The sequence below is a fragment of the Ursus maritimus genome, unplaced genomic scaffold, assembly GCF_017311325.1.
Source record: "Ursus maritimus isolate PB19 unplaced genomic scaffold, ASM1731132v1 scaffold_13, whole genome shotgun sequence".
NCBI lineage: Eukaryota > Metazoa > Chordata > Mammalia > Carnivora > Ursidae > Ursus > Ursus maritimus.
The window spans coordinates 15,333,784-15,358,887 of record NW_024423675.1 but is presented as its reverse complement, the minus strand read 5'-3'; the positions used below and the strand labels follow the sequence as shown (position 1 = coordinate 15,358,887).

The window sequence follows — 25,104 nt, the reverse complement described above, 5'->3', positions numbered from 1 at the left end:
CAAATGGAATGTGCTCATTATGAGCCATTTTTAGTAGAGAAGGAAAATACAGTTCTAATACAGATTTCAAAAGTAGGAAAATAATTTGTATGTTACAATTCAATTTTGGTACTAGAATGACAAAACTAGGCCAATAATTTAGAAGCTACTAAACCTAGATTTTGTAACATTTGAATTCAAATGTAAGTGAAATGTAGTCTTTCTACCATTTATTTAAAATCTAAGAGTTTTCTTTGTTTTTTTTTTTTAAATATCTAACAAAGCAAGATATACAGTATTCAAAGGGAACTTTGAAATTATGCAGCCTACTCTACTATTTTTCTGCATCTCAAGCTAAGATTCAAATATATCCCCTTACTATGTACAGTACATGCTGGGGTAAATAAAACCTCAATATGAACACAATTTATCTTCCCATAATGTGATTTTGAGTGTTTACTGGCAATTAAGTAATTAGTTTATACTATTTGTCACATGCCTTCTCCATGGGAGGTAATGTGCTAAGTACTAAGGATACTCTCTTGCACAAGGGCCATTGCCCTTTAAAACCTCACAGTCTAAAAGATGATACAAAAAATGAATTAATAAGATAAATTCCAGGTTGTGATAAGTGTTCTAAAGTCAATGAAAAGGATGTTCATATCAAGATTGGGCATTTAGAAGGAATATACCTAATGCACTTCCATTTAAGCTACCTAAAGAGTGAGGAAGTTGCCCTGTGAGGACCTGTACAAAGAGGGCTCTAGGGAGAGGAAATGCCGTGTGAAAGGCCTTAAGAACAGTGAGATTGGAGCTTAATGAGCAGAAGGAAAATGTTGTGATAAAGGAGAGGTAGTCATAGATAAGATGGTGTGATCTTTTCTTTTGGAAATGTTTTGCATGGAAGGAGTGTGACATGACAGTACCCGCTCAGTATGCAGTGGCTCATTTCTAGTGAGCAATCAATTCTTGTTATACATATATTAAGATGGCATAACTTCTAAGTAATAATTTATAAATGATTCTAATAAATAAATTTTTACTGTGGAGGTAGAGACTGGGTAAGCAACACTTCCTTTCTTATCCCCCAAAGATACTCCACCACCAGACACACACATTGAGCTTTAGACAATATGGATTTTAACCCCCTTCTAGAAATGATGAGTTGGCAATTCATTAAAAAATATATATTGAGCATTTAAGTGAGAGGCACTATTCTAGATGCTGGAAATAGAGCAGTGACCAAAATGAAACCAAAATCCTAATATCCTAATATGTGTTTCCTCTCATCAATTAGTGAAATTTATTCCCTCCCTCCCTCTCTCTCTGTCTCTCTCTCTCTCACACGCACACACACATATTACACACACACTCACATGAAATACACATACACAAATATTCTCAGAGAAAAAATAGAAACACAAAGCAGGGAAGGGAATTAGGGAGGAGGACGGGTGAGGGAAGGGACAGGAGTAGTGTGTTTAAGAAAGGCTTCACTGATGTCAAGATGTAAAAGCAAGGATATGAAGAAGTTAAAGTTGCAAATCGTAGGGATATTTAAGGATTTAAGGGAAGGGTGCTCCAGACAGAGAATAAGTGCAAACACTATGAGATTATATCCTTCCATGTGTATGTAAGAAAAAGAAAGGCATGGGATGAGAGAAAATGAGAGAGTAGGAGATGAAGTCAAACAGGTAACAAAGTTTAGAGGTAAGGGGTATGAGAAAAAAGAGGTATCTATAAAGTTCTCAGCCAGAACAGCCCACAAAAATGAAGAGAAGGACATTATTGGTGAAGCAGGATAAATCAGGATTTACTTTCATCTATATACAATTTTAAGTGCCTTTAAGGTATCCAACTGAAAATGTCAAGTAACCAGTCTGGAGTTCTGAGGATAGATCCAGGGTGTAGATAGAAATTTGGGGCCTATCAACCTATAGATGACATTTATAACCTGAGACTGGTTGAAATTGCCTATCAAGTAAACAAGGATATCAAAGAATTCCAACAACTGAACCCTTGGGTATTCTAACATTTATGAACCAGAGCAGTGGTGGAGTTCAACTAGCAAGAGGACTGAAAAAGAGGACCGATTCAATAGAGAAAATGGAGATAAAGATGTTGGGAGAGAATCGAAAGAATGATCACCTGTGTTAAATAGGTCAAAAAAATATGGACTTACCATTCACCATAGAATTTAGCACGCTACAAGTCAAAGTAAAGATAATAACAATTTCTCAACATTCTACAGTAAAGTTAAAGAAAAATGGGTGCGAGGTCTAAGCCTTCATGCCCTGACTTCCCAGAATTGTTATAAGGAAAAAATATATATATTTGCCTAAGACAGATGTTTCTGTACAAGGATTACAATTTGTTTTGCATTGCCTCATATTGCTATATCCAGTTCACATGGTAGGCAGAAATGTTGATATCCTGCCCATTTTCATCAGGCATGAACATTTTAGTGTGAATAGACAGCCTCTACCTACCAATACTTCCATATCTAGACTTGTAGGCTTTTTCTGGAATGCGAAGATATTTCTGCTCACACCTAGGACAGGAAGAAGTGCCTGGGAATTAACACCTCTGTGTCGCAGAGGTGAAATAGTTCTGCATTATGAGTTTGACTCCATTTCCCAGTCTCCCCATTAGATTAATATCTAGTCAGCTATTCTTATAGCACCCTTATTTGCACCCTTTGGTGCCTGAATTTCCTTCACTCTAGGACTTCCCTAATTCCCTACCAGAGTACCTTCCACCTATCAAATCACTGCCCTTGAATCTTTGTATTTTATACTTTTCAGATAAATTATTTGCACTTACATATTTTCTTAGGTACCCAAACATACAACAACAACAATGAAATATGGTTATCTGTCTGTTCTCCTTTTTGAAGTAGGAAGACTCATTAAAAGGATCTTAATTTTTGAAGATTCATTAAGAGGTTCTCAATATTCCCATTCTGTTTAAAGCCAACATGAGGAAAATTTTCCTTGGAGCATTTTCTCCTTTAAGCAATTACTTGAGAGCTGTGTCAGCATTTATTACTGTTGTAACAAATTCCAACAAATGTAGTGGCTTAAAAAAAAAACACAACAAATTTATTATATCACAGTTCAGTAGGTCAGAAGTCTGTGTCCCTGTCACTTAACTGGTTCCTCTTCTCTAGGTATTATAAAACTAATTCAAGGTGTCTGGAGACCTGTGTTCCTTTCTGGAGGCTCAGGGGATGAATCTGCTTCCAGCTCATTCAGTTGGTTAGCCAAATTCAGCAATTCGTGACTTTAGGAATGAGTTCTCATTTCTTTACTGGTTGTCAGTAGTAGGTTGTTCTCAGATTCCAGAGGAAGTCTTCATGCTGTAGTCTGTGGCCCCTTTCATCCTCCAAACTAGCAATGGAGGTTTGAGGCCTAACTCTGTGAATCTCACTAACTTCCTTTTCTCCTGCATCCGTGTCACACATTCAGAGAGGTTTCTCTGCTTTAAGGGTTCAAGTGAGTAGATTCGTTCCACCTGGATAATCCAGAATAATTGCTCTATTTTAAGGTTTGAAGCCTTAGTTTAGTCAGTAAAATCGTTTCACAGATGTATATTGGTGTGTAATTGAATAACTAGAGGAGAGGAATGTTGGCAGGACATCTTGGAATTCTGCCTACCATAGGAGGCCTACAGTTTATTTGCCCTTACTGTCCTTGAACATTTCAAGCCGCAAGGAAGTACAACTATGAAAGCGAACTTCTAGGTAGTAATACCAACTGCTAGGTCTCTTAACTACAGCCAGAGGGTGGTAGCCAATTGTAGGTCTGTATCCTTACACAATCTTTCTTGGAGGAATGGTGTATTTTCCATTACCATTCATACTTCTACATCATGATTGTTATAATCATCACAAACTTATACTAACGCTACAATTTTTAGTCATTAATTTTGAGTATGTGAGGTAGATTCAGTAAGAGAAAATAAACAAATACAACAATAACAACAAAAACAATAGAGTATGCTCCTAAGGAAAATGACAAAATTTACTAAAAATTGCAGGTGATGTTACCTCCTTCAAGCTCCAACTATAGAGTAAGATCAGGTATAGAACTTTATGTAACAGAAGCAATCATTTCTGGAAGCCAAGGACACTTTTTAGTCATTTGCCTTTGTTGGATGCAGGGATGAAACAGTTGGGCCTCTGTAAGGTATCCAACTCCTCAGACTTACTCTGAAAAGAACTAGTTTATAACTCAATCTCTCTAAATTTTGAGTGTTCAATCTAATTAAAAGTTTTAGTGGTATTTACTGTCATTGTATTACTTCACAGCAAAAAAAAAAGTTTTCATTTTTCTATTTTTATTAATGGTGGTAAATTATACATAAATAAAATTTACCATTTCAACAATTTTTAAATACACAGTTCAGTGGCGTTAAGTGCATTTGCATTGTTGTACCACTATCACCACCATCCATCTCCAGAACTTCATCTTCTAAAACTGAAATTCCATATCCGTTAGACAATAATTCATGATTCTCCCCTCCCCTCAGCCCCTGGTGATCACCATTTCATATGGTTTCTCTATGAATTTCACTACTCTGGGTACTTCATATAATGGCTAAAATACGGTATTTGTCCTTTTATGATGGCTTACTTCACTAAGTGTAATGTCTTCAAGCTTCATTCATGTGGGATGTGCAGGATTCCCATCCCATTTAAGACTCAATAATACATGATCGTATGTATAGATCACATTTTGTTTATTCATCTGTTTGTGGATGCCTGAGTTGCTTCCCAGCTTCTGCTATTGTGAATAATGCTGTTGTGAACATGGATGTACAAATAATTTCTTTGAGTACCTACTTTCAATTCTTTTGGGTATTCAGCCTTAAGTGGATTTGCTAGGTCATGTAGCAATTCTGTGTTTAATTTTTTGAGTAACCAGGTAGGATTGAGAAAGGCTGATAAAATAAAACCAATCACACATATACCTCCACCCTCACCATGCTCTTTTATGTGTCAGGATATTTGTTTATCATGTTTCTTTTGCTTATATTCCTCAAATCAGAAATCCGGGCATATTTAGCTAGACTTCGGTTTAGTGCTAGGGTGCTTACATACTTCTAGCTCAGCTCCATTACCAAGTCCGCCTTTTGGTTTAAAAGTACTGTCAGTTTGTAACCAGAAGATAAAGGGCAAAAGTCTCATGCGAGGACATGGATGGTGTCTAATGATTCAGATTAGGAGACTGTATTAATATTTTTACAGACAAGGTTTATGGCAGTAAACATTACAATATATTTTTGTTGAATAAAAATCTTAAGTATTTATATTGGTATGCACTTGGTGTCTATAGATTTTTTTATGCCATTATATACCTATGCCATTTGTATCTAATTTGTACCAGCTTAGAATTACATAAACATATGCACATTGGTATTTCAAGTAAGAAAAAAATGAATACGTTCCTTTTAAAATCACTCAGTTTAATTTTTTAATCAAAGCATTGGGTATGTACCATAACTCTAAAATAAATCTTTGGGACATGTAGCTATTATCACATTATAACTCAAGATGTGTGCCTTGAGAATATTTTTCATGATTCATTTATAATTAATGCCTTTGAACATTTCCCATATAATGATGATTTAACATTCTAAGATATTGAAACCAGTCAATATGATTTTACCTCATAATACTCAACTAGTTCTATGAAAATGCAAATTAAAGATCAGAGTATTAGGCAAATCAAATTTGCATGCATATGGTGTATATACATAAAATGATTCAGAATATTGGATATCGTTACCCACTCATTATACTCATAGACCATAATAAGGAACAAGAGGAATTTGCCACATAAAAGACATTAACAAAATGGAAAATTTTACAGGCATACAATTTATATTCTAAGCCCTAACATGGACCTGAATGCCAAAATTGATATAGCTAAGAAAATAAAGGTAAAAGCAACATTTCTTTCAGCATTCTGAAGAATATCTCTACAGGGAATAAAGCTAATGAGGTTGGATTTTATCTAGATCTCTTCAAAACGATGTGAAAATACACAATTTTTTTTCTATTTAAACATTAGGAGAACTCACTAAAGTGAATATAACCATACAGTATAGTACTATCAATGACCATTCTTCCTTACTAAATGCTAAATATATGTAGTTAATATCTACGTATTGGAATATCAAGCCTAAGTTTCTAGTATTTGTCAGACGAATCTCTGATAGATTTGAAAAACCTGACTTCAAACCTTCAAGCTGAATAGTGAAATTCAAAGCATATATTCAGGAGGCCAGACATTCCACTCATGTTATTAGCTAAATTGGTATTGGGTCATAAAAATAGAAATTAATAACTGATTTATATTTTTGCATGTCCACATGGACATTGTAACTGGGATCAGAAGCAGTACTCATTCAGAGTTGGAAATAACAACAATTAAAGCTATGTGTACTTGCAAAGTGAAACATCTGATCAAACATCCTGGTAATATTTGTGTTTATTTTACTCTAGCTCAAATATGTGAGTATCTGCAAACATGTAGATTTCCTAATACCTTAATTTTGATACATCTTTGAAACTAGGGTACATTTCTTTTAAAAGACTTGATACATACACACACACACACACACACACACACACACACACACACACTATAGTAGATGTATAGAATGAATCTAATGCTTTCTTAAAAAAATCACCACTGTAAAGATAAATCATTAACTGGTTTACTTTGTATGTCATGATCTATCAAGTTCTTGAAATTAAATGCCCCTGAGGTTTTCTGCCTCTATGATTTTCAATTTAATATACACATATATATGTAGTTGTATATGTGAATAAAGCACAGTTGTGATTTTGAACTTTTAATGTGTTTGTAGGAGTGGAAGCAGAGGTAGGAGATGGAAAAGCATAGCAGGAAGAGGAATGGCTATTGGACAAGAATATGAAAATGGCGCTCTATTAAATTTTGAGTAAATACATATTTTTACCTACAGATTAAGCAACTAGAATAATTGTATTTATGTGAAATCCTTCTGGAGATAGTCTCCTGATTACTAAGAAATTAATTGAGTTGATACCATGGCGTATGGTGATAAAATTAAAATTTTTCAAGCTTCCAGAAATCTCTGCTTATTCCACTGAAATAAACCTGCAGCCTGTTTAAGGGGTAACAAAATATTTTGATGAAATTATTAAAACTGTGATTAAGTTAAATGTAATTTGACTTCTTACTCTTTTCAGAGCACTTTTTTTAACTTTTCAATTGAAGACTTCAGAAATTAAACTCATATATTGATAGTTTTCCTATTTGTTCTTTTCTCATTTTCATTCACCCAAATATTTATTTTTCTTAGCCAGTTTCCAACGTAAAACATGTATTTTTGACTGTGTCCATGTGCTACCTAGTGTTTTAATTGTTGTGGTAATTAAAGTAAAATTTAAAAAATCCGTGCATTCTAATCAGGTTAGACAGCCACTGAATATAATAAATTTTTGACTTATATAATAAGTTAAAAAGAGACAAGGGTTAACAAAACCCACAAAAACAAACAAAAAAAAAACCAAAAAACCAAAAAAAAAAACCCCAAAAAACCTAAAGAGTAGGGGGTAGGTAAGAAGTACCACTTTAGAATGTTAACTAGGGCAGTCAGGATAGACCACCAAAAGAAAGTGTCAAATGTGCATAAACTTGAAGGAGTGATGGAGCAAGATAAACAGACACCTGAAGGAAGGTATTTCCAAGCAGAGCAAGAAGCCAGTACAAAAATCCTTAAGACTGGAACATAAATATATGTTAGAGAAACTCAAGGAGGTCTTGTGTCACAAGTGTACTGTGAAAGGAAAGGAGAGTGGTAGAAGCTGGCTTTGGTAAGGAAACTGGGAGCTGGTTAATGTGCTCACATGTCAGTGTAAATACATTGGCCCTTGCAGACCTTGCCAGGGTTTTTGTACAAAAGAATGCTATGATCTCTTTATATGTTAAAATAATTACTTTGTTAGACTGGCTGAGAGTAGAGTATATGGGTCCAAAGGTGGAAGCACAGAGATTAATTAAAAGGCTTTTGGAACAAGGCTTAGGACTCCTGCGGTAAAGTCCCCATGTGATGCGTGCACACTTTCTTTCCTTCTGGGATTTCACCAGCTTGGTGCTGTGCTGTAGTTGGTCCTCACTACGCAGCCGCCTCCGGGTTGGGCCCTGCTGAAGTTGAGCAAGGAGGCCATTCAGAGGCTGCAGCGGCTCCAGGGTGGTTGATTTGCTATTTACTGGGGATTTATTCCTCTCGTGTTTTACCTGGACTACTTTGGGAACAAAAGATTTGGGTTATCTGGATTTGGAAGCCATCAAGGAACAGGAACAACATGGAAGGTGCATGCCCTAACAGGTATGAGAGATGGGATATATTTAAGACATTCACCAGTTCACAGGGCTCTTCACAGATACAGTCAAGTCAGACTAATGTTAAAAAAAAAAAAAAGTGTTTTACAAAAATCCAGAAGAGACCTTGTATTGGATTGGAGCAAGGTGTTAGCAGTGTTGTTCAGGAGAAGAACTTGGATTCTGTAGATATTTTGAAGATCAGTGGAATTTTCAGATGGATTTTATGTTGAATGTGAAAAAAAGAAGGCAAGGATGACAATACATTTTGGTCTAAGCAATCGGACAAATGGAGTTGCATTAATTGTAGGTAGAGCAGAGTGAGAGCAAACACTGGGATTTAGCTTTAGTCATGTTAAATTGGATAATAGTACAATATTTTGATACTACTTAAAGGTAGACTAATTTTATTATGGAGGTAGTTCAACATATGATTTTGAAGTTGAAAGGAGAGGCTTGGTTATAAATCAAAGTAATTTGGAGTGTTATCATATGGATAGTATGTAAAAACCAGAAACCATTGGAGTGAGGGCTGATAGAAGAGAAAAAAAGTCAAGGACTGATATCTGAGCCCTCCCATATTATGAATGTCATCACACTAAAATTAACCAACAAAGGAGATTAAGAATGAGCAGCAATAGGAGAAAAAAAAAAAACACAACAGAAGAGTGAAGTGTACTGAAAGACAAGTGAAGAAACAGTGTGGGAGGATGAAGGGGTCGATTATGCCCTATGCTACTGAAAGATTCAAAATGAGAATTGATCATTGGATTTTGCAATGAGAATAGTATCAGTGACCCTTGTAAGGGCAGTTTTAGGGTAGTGGTGAGAGCAAAAGCCTGCTGAGAGTATTTGTTAAAGAGCAAACAGAGAGGAGGTATTGAATTCAGGGAATATAGAAAACCTGGTCAAAGTATGTAAAAAGGAAGGGGATGTGGGTGTTAAGGGTTTTTTTGGTTTTTTTTTTTTAATTTTTTGTTTTTGTTTTTGCAATTGACAGAAAAAAATAGATGAGTTGGGAGAAAGAAAGATTGCTTGAATTGTTTTTAGCAGATGATAAGATATAGGATCTATTGAACAATTGAAAATATTGGCCTTAGGAGTATGGGAAATTAACGTACAGTGATGATAGAGAAAACAGCACGTGTCTAGGTGCTGGCAATGTCTAGGCTTAATGGAGGGAGATAATACTCTTTTTAAAGATTGATTCAATTTTCTAATCAGATTAAGAATCAAGGTAATCATTTAAGAATCAGGATGGGCTGGGCCATTTTGCCTGTTAGAGGAAAAAAGAGAAGATTGTACATAATAGTCTAGAACAGGGATGGGCAAACTGCAGGCCATGTTGCCTGTTTTTGGTAAATGAAGTTATATTGGCACACAGCCATGCCTATGCTTTAGTTGAGCAGTTATGACAAAGACCATATATTTCATAAAGAATAAGATATTCAGTATCTGGTCTTCGTGGAAAAGCTTGCTGACCCCTGGTCTAGAAAGTTAAAGAGAAAGTAGATCAAGATAATCAGCATCAAGGCCATTCTAGAATTCGACGTGAGAATGGCCCACATGGCTGCAGATATTTTTCAGGACTCATTTGCCTTTACAGGTGCACATGTAGAGTAGAGGGAGAATTGGATTTAACCAGGACAGTGTTTACGCCAGTAATACAATGAAGGAAGAGAAGGACAAGAAAGGATCAAATGATTAACCACGTTACAGGATGTTACAGGGAACGTTCACCTAATAATTCATCAGGCTGCATATATATGGCATGTATATTCCAGTGTGCATGTTACAATTCAGTAAAAAGCTAAAAACAGTTAAACATGGATTTTAAGTTGGGAAAAGAGGGCAAGAAGGAAATCAGGGAGATGAGGACTGTATGATCAATAGGTCTAGGTTACAGTGGGTTGAAAAATTGTTAGAGATTGTATAATAAAAGAAATGTGTTGGAAAGATAGGGGTTGTAGATATTGTGTGTGTTAGTTTGCTAGGGCTGCCTTAAAAATACCCCAGACTGGGTGGCTTAAACAATAAAAATTTATTTCACAGTTCTGGTGGCTTAAAAGTCCAAGATCAAATTTTTGACAGGGTTGGTTTTATTCTGAGGCCTCTCTCCTAGGGCTGCAGATGGCCATCTTCTTCCTCTGTTTTTACATGGTCTTTTGTCTGAGAACACAAATGTCTATGTCCTAATCTCTTTTTGTAAAGACATCATCATAGTGGTTTTAAGGACCACCTATATGGCCTCATTTTACCTTAATTCCCCTTTTAAAGGCTCTTTCTCCAAATACGGTATATTGTGAGGTACTGTGGGCTAGGAGTTCAAGATATGAATTTGGGGTAGGAGTGGCATAGTTCATTCGATAACAATGTGGGATGCTTGAAATTAAGATTGGAGGAAAATTACTGTGTAATAGCAAGGTCTAGGACATGACTATGGCAGAGAATAGCTGAGGCAGTGTGCAAGGCAAGATCACTGGAAGAGAAGTGTTCAAGTAATGATTATCTTTGTGTATAATTATATTACCTAAAATTAATACAGGAGCAGTGTTGGAGGAATTGACAGTAGGCAGGAAGCTAAAATATAAGTGGGGATGAGCTGAGAGTGTAGAAGAAAAGAACCACTGAGGTGTAGTAATATGGACCAGTGACATGGAATTCAGTATTATTTGCTTTCGAAAGTAAAGAAGGGAGAATGATCTGAGAGCAACAATGGAATGCAAAGAGGACACTTAGCACCAACTCCAGGACCGTTAATATATGGATTGTGGTAGAAAAATGGTTCACCTGTTAAGAGGGCTACAAGTGGCAAGATTCAGAGAAGTCATTTACTGAAAGGTGATGGAAATAATCAGAGAAGTGACTGAGGATTTAATGTTGTTGAGATGTAGAAATACTGTAGTAACACTGTAAATACATATATGCGTACATATATATATACATATACCCAAATATGCAGAACATATAGACACACACAGACATGTGGGTACACACACACACACACACACACACACACACACACACACAAAGTTTGTACCTGTGAGCCCGAATGGACACTTGCCCAAAATATCCTACATACATCCCTGTTGTAATTGAATAGTGTAGTTAAAGAGCTTCAAGACGGATATTAACTATGCGGTAGTTTTACAACTCCAGAAGATCCTGAGGTGAGTTGGCATAGAAGGACACTTTCCAGAGAAGTCTATTATAGCTTTTTGTTTCTTCCTACTCTTTCCCCTTGTATTTCTGTTACTTCACACGCATGCCACCTCAATGCTAACCTGCTGTCAAATGTAGCCTCCCTCCCCACTTTTTAAATGTAAGGAAAAACTAAAATTTAGAAAGTTAAAAATAGAGAACAGATGACCACATCTTGGAATTGGGACAAATTCAGGAACAACTCAGAACCAGCCCAGACCTTGTCATGGTAAGTGAAGTGCAAAAGGATTGTTGAAGCTTGCTTGCTTGCTTGCTTGCTTGCTTGCTTTATTTATTCATTCATTCATTCATTCATTCATTCATTTTTTAAAGATTTTATTTGAGAGAGAGAGCACAAGCAGGGAGGAAGGTCAGAGGGAGAAGGAGAAACAGACCCCCGGCTGAGCAGGGAGCCTGACATGGGCCTCGATCCCAGGACCCTGAGATCATGACCTGAGCCTCAGCCACTTAACTGACTGAGCCACCCAGGTGCCCCGAAGCATTTTTTATTTTGTCATACATTTTAATTTTGCTTTCCTTCTGTTCATTATGAAGTTTTTAGATCTCGGTTGCTTGAGTTTGCAATTTGCCCCCTAGGTACTATTTAAACCAAAACCAATAAAATCATAAATTAATATCTGTGCTCTAAAAATAGCATGAGTGAAGTGAATTGTCTCTTTTCAAATCAAAGCAGTTATTTGTTACAGAATTTATACAAAGCATGAGAAAGAAGAAAAACAAAGGGGAATATTTCAAATAAGGAAAAATTATAATTCGTATTTCAGTTAAATTGTTCTGAGGAAACAGTAGGGATATTTTATAGCACCTCTTTACAGAGGTTTTTAAGGCTATAAATTGTTGCTTAATACACCAAAATATAATTATTTGAGATGGCCGAGAGTATTTTTCTCTTATTTCTTAAATATTCTATTATAAAAAATGCTTATGATAAGGATATATATATTTTATACCTAAAATCAATACATGTTGTCTTGAGTATAATCTTAACATTGTAGATTTTATTTAAAACCACAATTGTGTGACATGTTATAAGGAGAAATCTAGTTGAGACTGCTAAATATAAGTTCTCAGCAAAATTTTTTTTTTTTTAAGATTTTATTTATTCATTCGATAGAGATAGAGACAGCCAGCGAGAGAGGGAACACAAGCAGGGGGAGTGGGAGAGGAAGAAGCAGGCTTACAGCGAAGGAGCCTGATGTGGGGCTCGATCCCAGAACGCCGGGATCACGCCCTGAGCCGAAGGCAGACGCTTAACCGCTGTGCCACCCAGGCGCCCCTCAGCAAAATTTTTTTTTATCATCAGATTCCCTTTTATTTTTTTTTTATAATTTTTATTTTGTTATATTAGTCACCATACAGTACATCCCCAGTTTTTGATGCAATGTTCCATGATTCATTGTTTGCGTATAACACCCAGTGCTCCATGCAATACATGCCCTCCTTAATACCTATCACTGGCCTATCCCAATCCCCCACCCCCTTCCCCTCTGAAGCCCTCAGTTTGTTTCCCAGAGTCCACAGTCTCTCATGGTTCATTCCCCCTTCTGTTTACCCCCCCTTCATTCTTCCCTTCCTTCTTCTACCAATCTTCCTATTTCTTATGTTCCATAAATGAATGAAACCATATGATAATTGTCTTTCTCTGTTTGACTTATTTCACTTAGCATTATCTCCTCCAGTCGTGTCCACATTGCTGCAAAATTTTAACTTCTTTGACAATTTGTATCTTTCAACTGAGTAACCAGCACTCTAAATTTTTTCCCTTGTTTGTTTTCTTGATGTGAACCACATGAACTGGTTTGCTCAATTTTCCTATGTTTTTATGTCTCAACACAGAAGCATGCAGTCTTGTGAAAGTACAGATGTTCTCAAATAATCATGTTCCAGAGATGTGGAGAATGGAGAATCTCAGTGGATTTGAAATATTTTCTAAAATTGGATCAGAAACTTTTATAGCACACTTTAGTCTTCTGAAGTAGGAGCTTAAAGCATTGATAATAATCCACTTGTCTCCTATCTCGTTAAAATGGCAACATTCCTGTTGTGCTAAAATATATAACTTGCTTTGCTAAGCTGAAAAATTAATTGTTTGTTTTGTTTAAAAGAATATACTAGTCACCACTTATCCACAGGAGATATGGTCCAAGACCCCCCGTGGATGCCTCCTATACCATGTTTTTTTTCTGTATACACATACCTGTGATAAAGTTTAATCTATAAATGAAGCACAGTAAGCAATTAATTACAATAACTAATAAAAAATAGAACAGTTATAACAATATATTATAATGTTGTGACTATGGTCCCTGTCTGTCTCAGAATATCCTGTACTGTACTCCCCCTTCTTATGATGAACCGTGATACGATGGTTATGGGATGAGATAAAATGAGGTGAATGACTGAGGCATTGTGAAGTCGTGTGAGGCTACTCTTGACCTTCTCTGATGGTATGTCAGCAGGAGGATCATCTCAGAAGCTCAGTTTCTGAGATTTTGACTGTGGGTAACTGAAACTATGGCAAGCGAAACCACGGAAAAGAAGGACTAGTGCACTTAGAATCAGGATATAAAGCTCGACTTTTGAGGCTTATTTGGAATTTGTATTTGAAAAGAAAAAATGTGAACAATAATGAGTTTTAGGATAAATCCTATCAAATATATTTTCTTCTCTGTTTCTTGCACAAGATCTGTCTGGTTCAAATCTATTCTTAACTTTTAATTCCTAAATTTTGTTTCTTCATGTATTTGTTTTTAGTTCTGGATGGATTTTAGCACATGTCATGGTACATATAGTTTCTTTTAGTTTTGCCTAAATTTGTGTTAAAATATGAAATCTATATCTGCATGTATAACCATTTCAAATCCTTCTTCCTACCCTGCAGTCATCAGAACAATAAATCACTAATCCATTTATTTTTTTCTCTATTAGCCATTTTCTATTACGGTGTTATAAAAATCTGCTTGTCCTTTTTATTTCCTTAGGAGTTTTGACATGTGAATGTTCTGAAATCATATCTGTATGGACCTACAGAGGAGGAGGACCTCTTGGAGGAGGTCATTGTGAGGCCATGACCACTGGGTGATATACAGTTTGGATCTTGGCAACAAGAGACTTCTCACCCTGTCCCTATCCTTGGAATGTATGCTCTGCCGACCATTCCCACAGGGGGAGCATTTTCAAGGACACAGCCTTGATAGAGCAATGTGTTGTTGAGACCATCTGGACTGAATACACTGCTAAATCCAGTTAAGACCTCTGTATAAACTTTTACGATTCTGGTGGACAGGTTTCGAGATCTACTCTTCTTGTGACTGCATGAGATAAGCCTTGTAAGTAAATTCTCTTGCTTATTAAACCTGCCTCCTGCCAATCTGGAGTGGTCTGCGTCTTTCTTCTGCCTGTGTTTGCCCTTTTGTGTACTGGACCAATTTAGGAACCAACAAGTATGACTACCAAATATTTATGCATCAGTGGTTCTGCCATTAGGAGAGGTTTTCCTTTGCTGATCAAAATAGATTTGTAGGATAAAGCCTGTGTTAACAGGAGCACAGAGTGTTTAAATCTTTTGCCCTGACTCTCTCTGACCATTGTTTGTATTCAGTGTACATGATAATAAGTTGTATATTTTATGCTGCTGTAAGTGCATGTGTTTGTCTTCCCTGCCGATGTATATAATAGAAGACAGAGGCTATATGTTAATTCTTGTACCTCTAGGTGTTCTCAGAGGTATTCAATACATGGGGCTGACTCTTATTTACATTTTGAAATTTGTCTATTAAAATCTCTTATTAGTTATTGAAATCTGTTGGTAAAAATCATATTAATATTACCTCTTAGGAAATTACAAAATCTGAAGCTATGTGCTAAGAGCGACTATGGCCATTAAGGAGAACATGCTACTGAAAAGACATGCCACTGCAGTACTCTGACCTAGTATTCATACTTCTAGTGAATATGTTCTATACTGACTGAAAATAATTCTAAACAAGACAGTGGTACTGTCAATAAAAGAAAAATCATCCTTTTCTGAGGCAAATCTGACTGCAGGAGTAGGTCTGGACTCTGTGAACACTGGTAATACTAAGTATTAGTAATGAATTTAAACCACATTTGTTAATACCATTGAAGTATTGTACTTGTAACATTTCATGGTTCCAAATGGTTTTTAAATCAATATTTTAATGTTTAAATATGTAAAAATTAGTTAGATTTCTATCTGCAATATCTTGAGACCTATAGAGGTTTATCTACAACTATCTATTCTTTAGTATTTCTGGAACTTAAATAACATGCACAAGTGAAAAACCAATCTTACAATGAATTTATGCTATTTACTATATATATGATATATGTATTAACTTGTCTGTAAAATCAATTATATTGATAAGTTATAGTACAAATATTGAAAAGTTTTTCCTAAAAATAATGACTTCTCTTGGGACTTGTACAAAATATCTCATCAGTAATTAATTCTCTTTATGTTTAGCTCTTTTTGTGAACTCTGCAACTTGAGTCAATTGTATGAAAAACAGCAGCTTCTTGGATATAGAAGATCCTGTAACTCCAGGTAACATAGTCATGCCGGAGATTAATTATAGTCATGTTTACTTGTCCCATACCACCCGAATACCTCATTCAAGAGTCAGGAATATCCTAACAATAATTTTATATGGTTACAGCTAGGGAAGAGAAAGTCATAGGCATCTGAGAAACAATGTCCTACATCCAGCCCCCACCAATTGAAAAGAGTATTTCCAAGTATAAACAATATATATTAATTAGTTAATATATATTAATTAATTATTATTTTATATCTATATTTTATTATAACAATAATTTCATTATTTAATAATATTTTATTAACATATAATTTATATTAATATATATTAATTAATTGTAGTTGGTTTCAAGGGGTGTTTTGTTTTGTTTTTTATGGGGGGTGGCTACAATGGATTTAAACTGAGAGTAGAGGTTTGGTTTTAATGTGAAGCATGTCTCAAAAAACACTGATTTTTAAGGAGGGAAGGAAGGGAAGGTTCAATTTGGAATGGAGGATGAGAAAAATGACTAGACTGTATTGATGGTGCTGGAGGGAAACACCTAGTGAAAAAGTCCAAAAGGGTTATTCTACAGAACTGATATAGGAGACATGCAAGAGGTCTGGCATGGCCTAACGGTTTCATGAATTATCTGTTAACTTAAAAGTAGAGGCATCATGTGTAGGCTGGTTTTAGGAAAACAGCTTGTTCAGAATTGTGGGTTTCAAGGAATGCCATTGAGACTCCTGGGGGAAGTGCCCTTTAAATCTAGCATGGTGTCAGGGACCCAAGAAGGTAACTGGAATTCAGAGCAGAGCAATCGAAGTGAAGAACAGAAACAGTAATTAAAAACAAAATAAAATAGAGAAATAAAGCAGGACAGCATCAGCTATTTCTCAGGTCCTGGGCTCCCTTGCCTTTATAGTAGGGGGTATTAAGCTAAGGTGGATTGAAAACCCTGGGGCTTCCCTTGGCTTCCAACTTCTTGATTCCAATGTAATAATACATGTCTGAGAAAAAACCAGAAATCGCGCAAATCATCAAAGATTTGAGGATGCAGCAGTGGTGATCTAATCACATTCTCTGTTATTATGGTTTTTTTTTAATTTTTAAAGTTTCCTTAAAATTTAATTATATTTTTGAAAAGATTTAATTAATTTATTTATTTGAGAGAGAGAATGAGAGAGAGAGAGAGCACGAGTGGGAGGAGAGGCAGAGGGAAAGGGACAAGCAGACTCCACAGTGAGCGGGGAGCTTGACAGGGGGTTGAGTCCCAGGACCCTGGGATCATGACCCGAGCCAAAGGCAGACGCTTAACTGACTGAGTCACCCAAGTGCCCCTAATTTTAATTTTTTAAAAAGATTTTTTAAATTTATTTGACAGAGAGAGAGAGAGCTCACAAGCAGGAGAAGCGGCAGGCGGAGGGAGAAAGAGAAGCAGGCCCCTGTGGAGCCGAAGGCAGATGCTTAACCAACTGAGCTACCCAGACACCCCCATTTTTTTTTTTAAATTTAGAATACAAACAGGTTCTGGAGAATGACAACATATTTTTTATTAATTCAACAACATAAATATAGCATGTATGTACAGGTCATAGTTTTCAGGGATATATAAAGAAAAACAGAAAAGAAAGACAAGAAGCTATAATATAAAAATAAGGACTTTGTGTATAAGAAGGTAATAAGTGCTATGGACAAATGAGAAGTAGGTAGGATAATAAGCATTAGGAGAGTCAACTGTGGGGAGTTGAGGGAAAGATTCATTTGAAATTTTTTTTTATCAAGTAAATATATAGTGATGTTTAAAAATATTTTTCATAATATAAGAACATTGGAATATATAGAAAAAGGAGAAATAAAATTAAAATGATCACAAATTCTGATACCCAAGACAAAGTTCCTATTTTGTTTTTTCTCTTATTTTTTGTTTGTGTTGTATTAGAAGATATGATGTATAGTCTATTTTTTACAAACCCTCTGCAATATATTTTTGTTGGACTTTCAGCAGTACAGATAGAATTTTTTACCATGGGATGTTTCTTTTTTTATAAAACAAAACAAGTTATCATAATGTAATAACCAAACATTTCATTTAAAGTCTCTTGCAGTTTCCCCAGTGGTCCTCTTCTCCAGAAAGGACCATTGTTGTCAGTGTCTAATATATGCTTTTTTCTGTGCATATTCAAGTGTATATCTGTATGGCTATTTAAAAAAAAAAAAAACGTAAGATGGCATCAGGTTATATCTATTATCATGACACTTTTCTTATGACTTAATTTTGGAGAATTTGGAACATCCACAAGATAGATTGGGTAGTGTACAGAAGCCTAATAGAAACATTATTTCATTGTCACCCATTCATTCACATCTCCTCTAACCATGTAATTTTATAGTGTATGCCAAAGATTATACCATTTTATTTCTAATATTTCAGCATGTACCTTTGTAAGACAGGATTCTATTTTCTTAAAAACATAAACCCGGTAGTATTACTGCATCTAGTAATTCCCTATTATTATAAAAATTAAGGGCCACCTGAGTGGCTCAGTTGGTCAAGTGTCTGCCTTTGGCTCAGGTCATGATCCCAAGGTTCTGGGGTCCTGGGATCGAGTGCCTTATCGGGCTCCCTGCTCAGCAGTTCTGCTTCTCCCTCTCCCTCTGCCCCTCCCCCTGCTTATGCTCTCTCGCTCTCAAATAAATCAATAAAATCTTAAAAAATAATTAAGTGTAGATTGACAGTTGTCTCTCAAATGTAATATTTTGCACAGTTAATTTAAAATTTCAGTATTGGAATAAGGTATAAATATACAGTAATTGGTTGATTACACAGTAATTCTCTATTAAGTCATTTAAAAATCTAATGGACTCCACTGTAGCTTTCATTGTGTTTTTGTACTTTATTAAAGAAAAGAGGTCTCCACTATTAATTTGTAAGAAGTAGTAGCAGTTGATAGATGAGTCTTGCACAGGTTTTTTTTGGTTCAGTCGGCATTATGTAGTTTAATATATTATTCTATGTCTATTTTCATTAAATTGATACTCAATTTTAAAAGATTTGTTAGGCTTGTTCAATCTAGGTGGGGCAAGAGGACTTCACAGGAGGTTTTGTGCTCTTCTGTCAGGAGCCACATGATGCTTCACGGTCCCTCACTTTGTGATACTAAAAGTCGTTGACATTTAATGTCTAGATGTATTATTTTATTAGGCACTACATATTTGTATTCTAATTCAATCATTTCCTTTTTTTAAATCAGCTGAAGTATTTCTATAATGAGAAATTTCTCCCATCTCCTATTTGGCTATGTAGTTGTACAGTTTTTAAAAGAAAATATTAATAAATACTTGATTCTTTTATTTATTAGTTTTAAAAATTGCTATTTTTCCTGAATCCTGCAATTGGTTGCTTTGTTTTTAGAATTATGATGAACTACAAATATTACATGTACTTAATGTGTTTCAACCTACTAGGTATTATTACTGATGCTCAAATATTACTGTCTCTAGACAGTAGGAACCCCTTTGATTTGATCTCTTAGTCTTTTAATGTGACTGTTAGTAGGTTTTTTGTTTGTCTGTTTGTTTTGTCTTGCTTGCCATCTGATATGAAAACACTTCCCCAAGTTTATCTGGTACATATAATGCCCAGATCTGAAATCAGCCGTTTCTCCAAGGAACTCTGATTCTATTTAGTAGAATCTAGGGGTTATCATTGCTTCTTTATTGATAATTTTTTTTAAATCTCCTCAATGGAGAGAGGTGGAAATGATTTTTTTTTTTTAGAAAATAAAAATTTTTTAAAAGATTTTATTTATTTATTTAACAGAGAGAAAGACAGCCAGTGAGAGAGGGAACACAAGCAGGGGGAGTGGGAGAGGAAGAAGCAGGCTCGCAGCAGAGCAGGGAGCCTGATGCGGGGCTCGATCCCAGGACTCTGGGATCATGCCCTGAGCCGAAGGCAGACACTTAATGACTGAGCCACCCATGCGCCCCGAGAAATTATTTTTAAAGATAAAATACAGGGGTGCCTGGGTGGTTCATTCGGTTAAGTGTCTGACTCTCGGTTTTGGGTCAGGTCATGGATCTCAGGGTCATGGGATCCAGCCCTGCATTGGGCTCCATTCTGGGTATGGAGTCTGCTTAAGATTCTCTCTCATCCTCTCTCCTCCTCAGCCCCTCTCCCTGTTCGTGCGCTTTCTCCCTCACTCTCTTAAAAAAAAACCAAAAAAACAAAACAAAAAAAACCTCTGTGAATTCATACTAATACTTCTAATCTTTTAAATAAATACTGTTGAAATATACATAAAAATGCACAAATCATGAAAATCATAGCTTAGTGAATTTAAACAACTGAAGATAAGTAGTATATATATCAAGAAGCAAACCACTGCTAGCACCACAGAAGCCCCAGTTGGGTCTTTCCCAGTCATTAACTCCCCTGTAAACAGCACTATCCTGACATGTAACATCATAGATTAGTATTTTCCGTATAACTTTAAAAGGTCACACTGAATGGTAGTCCCAAATGGATATTTATGGCTGTTGGCTGGCTCTTTCTATCTGTAAGTCAGATATCCAAGATCTTTCTAAGTTGTAGTTCTACTATTTTCAACACATGACCTCAAAAAACATAGTCCTCTGGAATATATCTTGCAGTGTTTTTATAAGCCAGGCCTGCAAGTAGTACACATTATTTCTATATACATTACATTGAGCAGAACTCAGTCATGTGGTCATATCTAACTGCATGGAGACTGGAAACTGTAGTTCAGCTACATTCTGAGAATGAGGAGGACACAGGCAAGCTAATTATTAATTGTTCTTTTGGTTTCCAAATATACAATGTATTCTCCTTTCACATTTAACACACTCCATACAATGGATGCAGAGTCCTATCCTGTCCCCTGGCATCCAGGTGAAGCCCAGGTTCTCTGACAGAGAAGACAAGATACTGATAGAGACAAACATCAGTTATATGTGTTTCTTATCATATTTAGCGGTGTGTCAACTGGAAAGACAAGCTATCTTCCCCCATACACTTAATGGTAGTACAGAACCAGGATATGGCATTATAGATTGAAGCTGGAAACACTTATTTATGGCATTATATATTCAAACTGTAAGAGCAATTATACAGTCTATGGGATTTTTCCATTATGATATCCCCAGTCATATTTTTAGATCCATGTCATTTTTATTTAAAAAATGTTTTTAAAAATACGTTTGTAATATAATTATTGCATAGGTTCACCAATATAAATAATTTTGGTCAAAAATATTTTTAAATATTTAATTTAATTGTTTTTAGTGCACCTTTTAATCCCAGAAGTTCTGTTTGGCTGACAATACAAAGTCTTTGTCTTGAATATCTGAAAAGATGCATTTATCTTCTACTTACAAGGTGAAGACTGTGGTGGTCAGTTTTTGGTTTTTTTGTTTGTTTTGTGGTGGGCAGTTTGAGAGGAAAAATCAGGTAATCAGTGATAGGCATGCTAGTTTTGAAAGATGTATTAAATCCATGAAATTATATTAAAATGGCAGTTATATTTATGACAGTGGAATTTCAGAGAGGGAATATGACAAGATATGTAAATTTGGTAGTCGTCAGCAAATAGATGGTATCCAATAACATGAGGATAATGAAAGATGAGGATAACATGAGGATAACCAAAGAATGTGATGTAGATGGAGGAAAAAAATGGCATCCAAGAACTGAGCCATGATGCATTCCAACATAAAACAGATTGGCAAAATTACAAAAGAGAGACAAAAGGGACAACTGATGAGGTAGACCTGTATTTATCATATTTATTGGAAGCAAGTGAAGAAAATTAATAAACAGGGAGAAAATGTTATGTAAAATGATATTGATAGATCAAGAAGGCAAGAATTTGATATCAACCATTTGATATAGTACATGGAGTTTTCTTTTTTAAAATATTTTATTTATTCATTTACTTATTCGAGAGAGAGAGGGGTGGGGAGAGGAACAGAGGGAGAGAGACAAGCAGACCGCGTGCAGAGTGTGGAGCCCAACATGGGGTTCAATCACACAACCCTGAGATCATGACCTGAACTGAAATCAAGAGTCAGACACTTAACTGACTGAGCTACCCAGGTATCACAGTACATGGAGTTCTAAATAGTAGCTTTAATGAAACAATAGGACAAAACCTTGATTGCTGTTAAGTTTGGACAAAATAAGGGGATACGTGGAACCAGATAAGTTGTTTTTTTAAGATGGAAAAAATACTACTACTTTTTTTTTGGTGATGGAAGTAATTATGTAGAGAGCAAAAAAGAAAAAAAAAGGAATTGTGGGAGATCTTGAGATAATGTTGTTGAGTTGGTGAAACCAAATAAGATCTAATTTTAAAGTGAAGGAATAAAAAATCAGAACAGACATCTCACCAAAGAAGATATACAGTTAACAAATAAGCATGTGAAAAGATGTTCAATATCATATGTCATTGGGAATTGCAAATTAAATCAACAGAGATATTACTGCACACCTACTAGAATAGCAAAAATCTAAAACACTGACAAACCTAATGATTGGGAGGATATTGAATGGTAAGAACTCTCAGTCTTTGCTGGTGGGAATACCAAGTGATACAGCCACTTTTGAAGATGCTCTGGCAGTTTCTACAAAGCTAAGCATAAGTTTACCATAAAATCAACAATCTCACTCCTAGATTTTTACCCAAATGAAGTATAAACATATATACACACAAAAATCTGCAAAGAATGTTTACAGCAGCTTTATTCATATTTGCCAAAACTTAGAAGCAAACAAGATATTATGTATAATGCTGCATATAGGACATTATGCATTTGTCAAAACCCATAGAACTAAACAACACAAAGAGTGAATGCTAATGTCAACTATGGACCTTAGTTAATAATTATGTGTTGACACGTGTCATCAATTGTAACAAATGGATTAGTGGGTACTAATGCAAGATGTTAATAATAGGACAAAATATGCGGAGATGGTGAAAGTGTATATAAAGACTGTAATTTCTGCATATTTTTCTGGAAACTTAAAACTCCTGTAAAAATTACTATTCCAAGATGAAAAAAATCAATGGAATTATAAAAATAGTAAAAATAAATGAAGGGCTTATCTTCTGATACAAGCAGAGATCTTTGGTAGCAGGTAGGAAATTAGCATATTCAGGTGTAGATGCTGGCTGATGAGGAGACATAGGGAAGGAAGATGGTGGAAATTATGTTCTATTGTTTCAAATTCTTAGTAAAAGAAGAAGAAAAGTTTTAATTGTGGAGTGAGGATATTTAAGTATTAGAACTTTGAGATAAGAGAATATGTGAAATAATCTCAAGAGAGTAGAAAAATCAATGTATAAGTATAAAATAATTGCAATGCAATTAAGGGCCCAGTTGACATCTGTGGTTTTAATTTTAAAACAAGACCAATGTGGTTTTAATATGAAGGTTTTTTTCCCTTCCTTCAGACTTACTCAGATGTATGTTACATGTGTAGAATAGGCAGACATTGGGTGAAACTAGAGTTGTGGTTTTGCGAAGCAAATATAATAAAAAGTGTAGGGGATATGGAAGAAAATGTATGAGAGAGAGTACTTTTAATGGATTACCATATATATTAGTCTGCTGGGGCTGCCTTAACCAAATACCACAGACTGGGTGGCTTAAACAATAGGAATTTTTCCCTCCACAGTTCTAGAGGCCAGGAGTCCAAGACTGAGGTGTTGTCAGGTTGGGGTCTCCTGAGGCCTTTCTTACAAAATTTTATATATTTATTTTGAGAAAGAGAGAGTGCATGTAGGTGAGTGGGGGAAGGGGAGGAGGGAGAGAGAGAGAGAGAATCTCAAGCAGAATCCCTGCTGAGCACAGAGGCCACACAGGCTGATACAACAACTGTGAAATCATGACCTGAGCTGAAATCAGAGTTGAATGTTTAACCAACTGAGCCACCTAGGTGTCCCTAGGCTTTTTTTAACCTGCAACTCAAATTCATTCAGCTTTTAGCCATGCCAAAGTCACTGGCATATCTTTAGGCATTTGTATCAACAGAACTCTACTTATCATTGCCAAAATCTGTCTTAGTTTGCTAGGGCTGCCATAACTAAAATACCACAGACCACGTGGCTTAAATGATACAAATTTATGTCTTCAGGGTTCTGGAGGCTAGAAGTCCAAGATCAAGGTGTTGGCAACTTTCTCTTGAGGCCTCTCTCCTTGGCTTGTAGATAGCCACCTTTTTGCTGTGTCCCCATATGATTATTCTTCTGTACACACACACCCTTGGTGTCTCTGTGTGTGTCCAGATTTCCTCATTTTAGAAGACAACAGATAAGTTGTATTAGAGCCCCACATATGATCTCATTTAATCTTAATTACCTCTCTAAGGCCCCATCTCCAAAGCCATATTTTAAGGTACTGGAAGTTTGGGCTTCAGAATACAGATTTTGAGGGGGACACAGTTTAGCCCATAGCATCATATAAGATTAGTAGAAAGGGAAGAAAGACCATCAAATGGAAGAGAGTCAGTGAAAAAATAATAGAATGTATGAATTGGAGGTCATCTTAATGTCAGACTTAGAGTTTGGTTATTTGGAAATAAGATTATGGAGTGTTTACAGTTCATGACAATGCCACAGTCTAAGATACTTCTATGGAAATGAGCAGTAGAGAGAAAGACCAGACCAGTTTGGAGAAGAGGTTCAAGGTCCTGAGAGGTCAAGGTCATTGGAAAGACCATATAGGTGTGTTTTGAAATAACAAACAATTTAAACAGAAATCATGTACCATATAGTGTTGGTGAGCAGGAGAGAAAATCATTGAAGAATCAGGACTAACATGTAAGAGGTACATATATGACAGCAATAATGAAGGTATATATATGAAGCAGTTTGGTGACATGAGATTTAAAACTGGGGAATTTAGGGATAAAAGAGGGAGAATTGTGTGGAAGCATAAATGGGAATTAAGGAGGACACCTACCATTCCTG

At 35.7% G+C, this 25,104-nt stretch overlaps 1 long non-coding RNA gene across 1 annotated transcript in view; it reads left to right on the top strand.

The window, feature by feature from the left end:
• Positions 1 to 25,104, top strand: part of LOC103675864 — a 586,760-nt gene that overhangs the window by 536,029 nt on the left and 25,627 nt on the right. Inside the window, exons 10-11 of the long non-coding RNA XR_005834300.1 lie at positions 14,558 to 14,905; positions 16,063 to 16,143. This is a non-coding gene — a long non-coding RNA (uncharacterized LOC103675864). The remainder of the gene's footprint in view (positions 1 to 14,557; positions 14,906 to 16,062; positions 16,144 to 25,104) is intronic.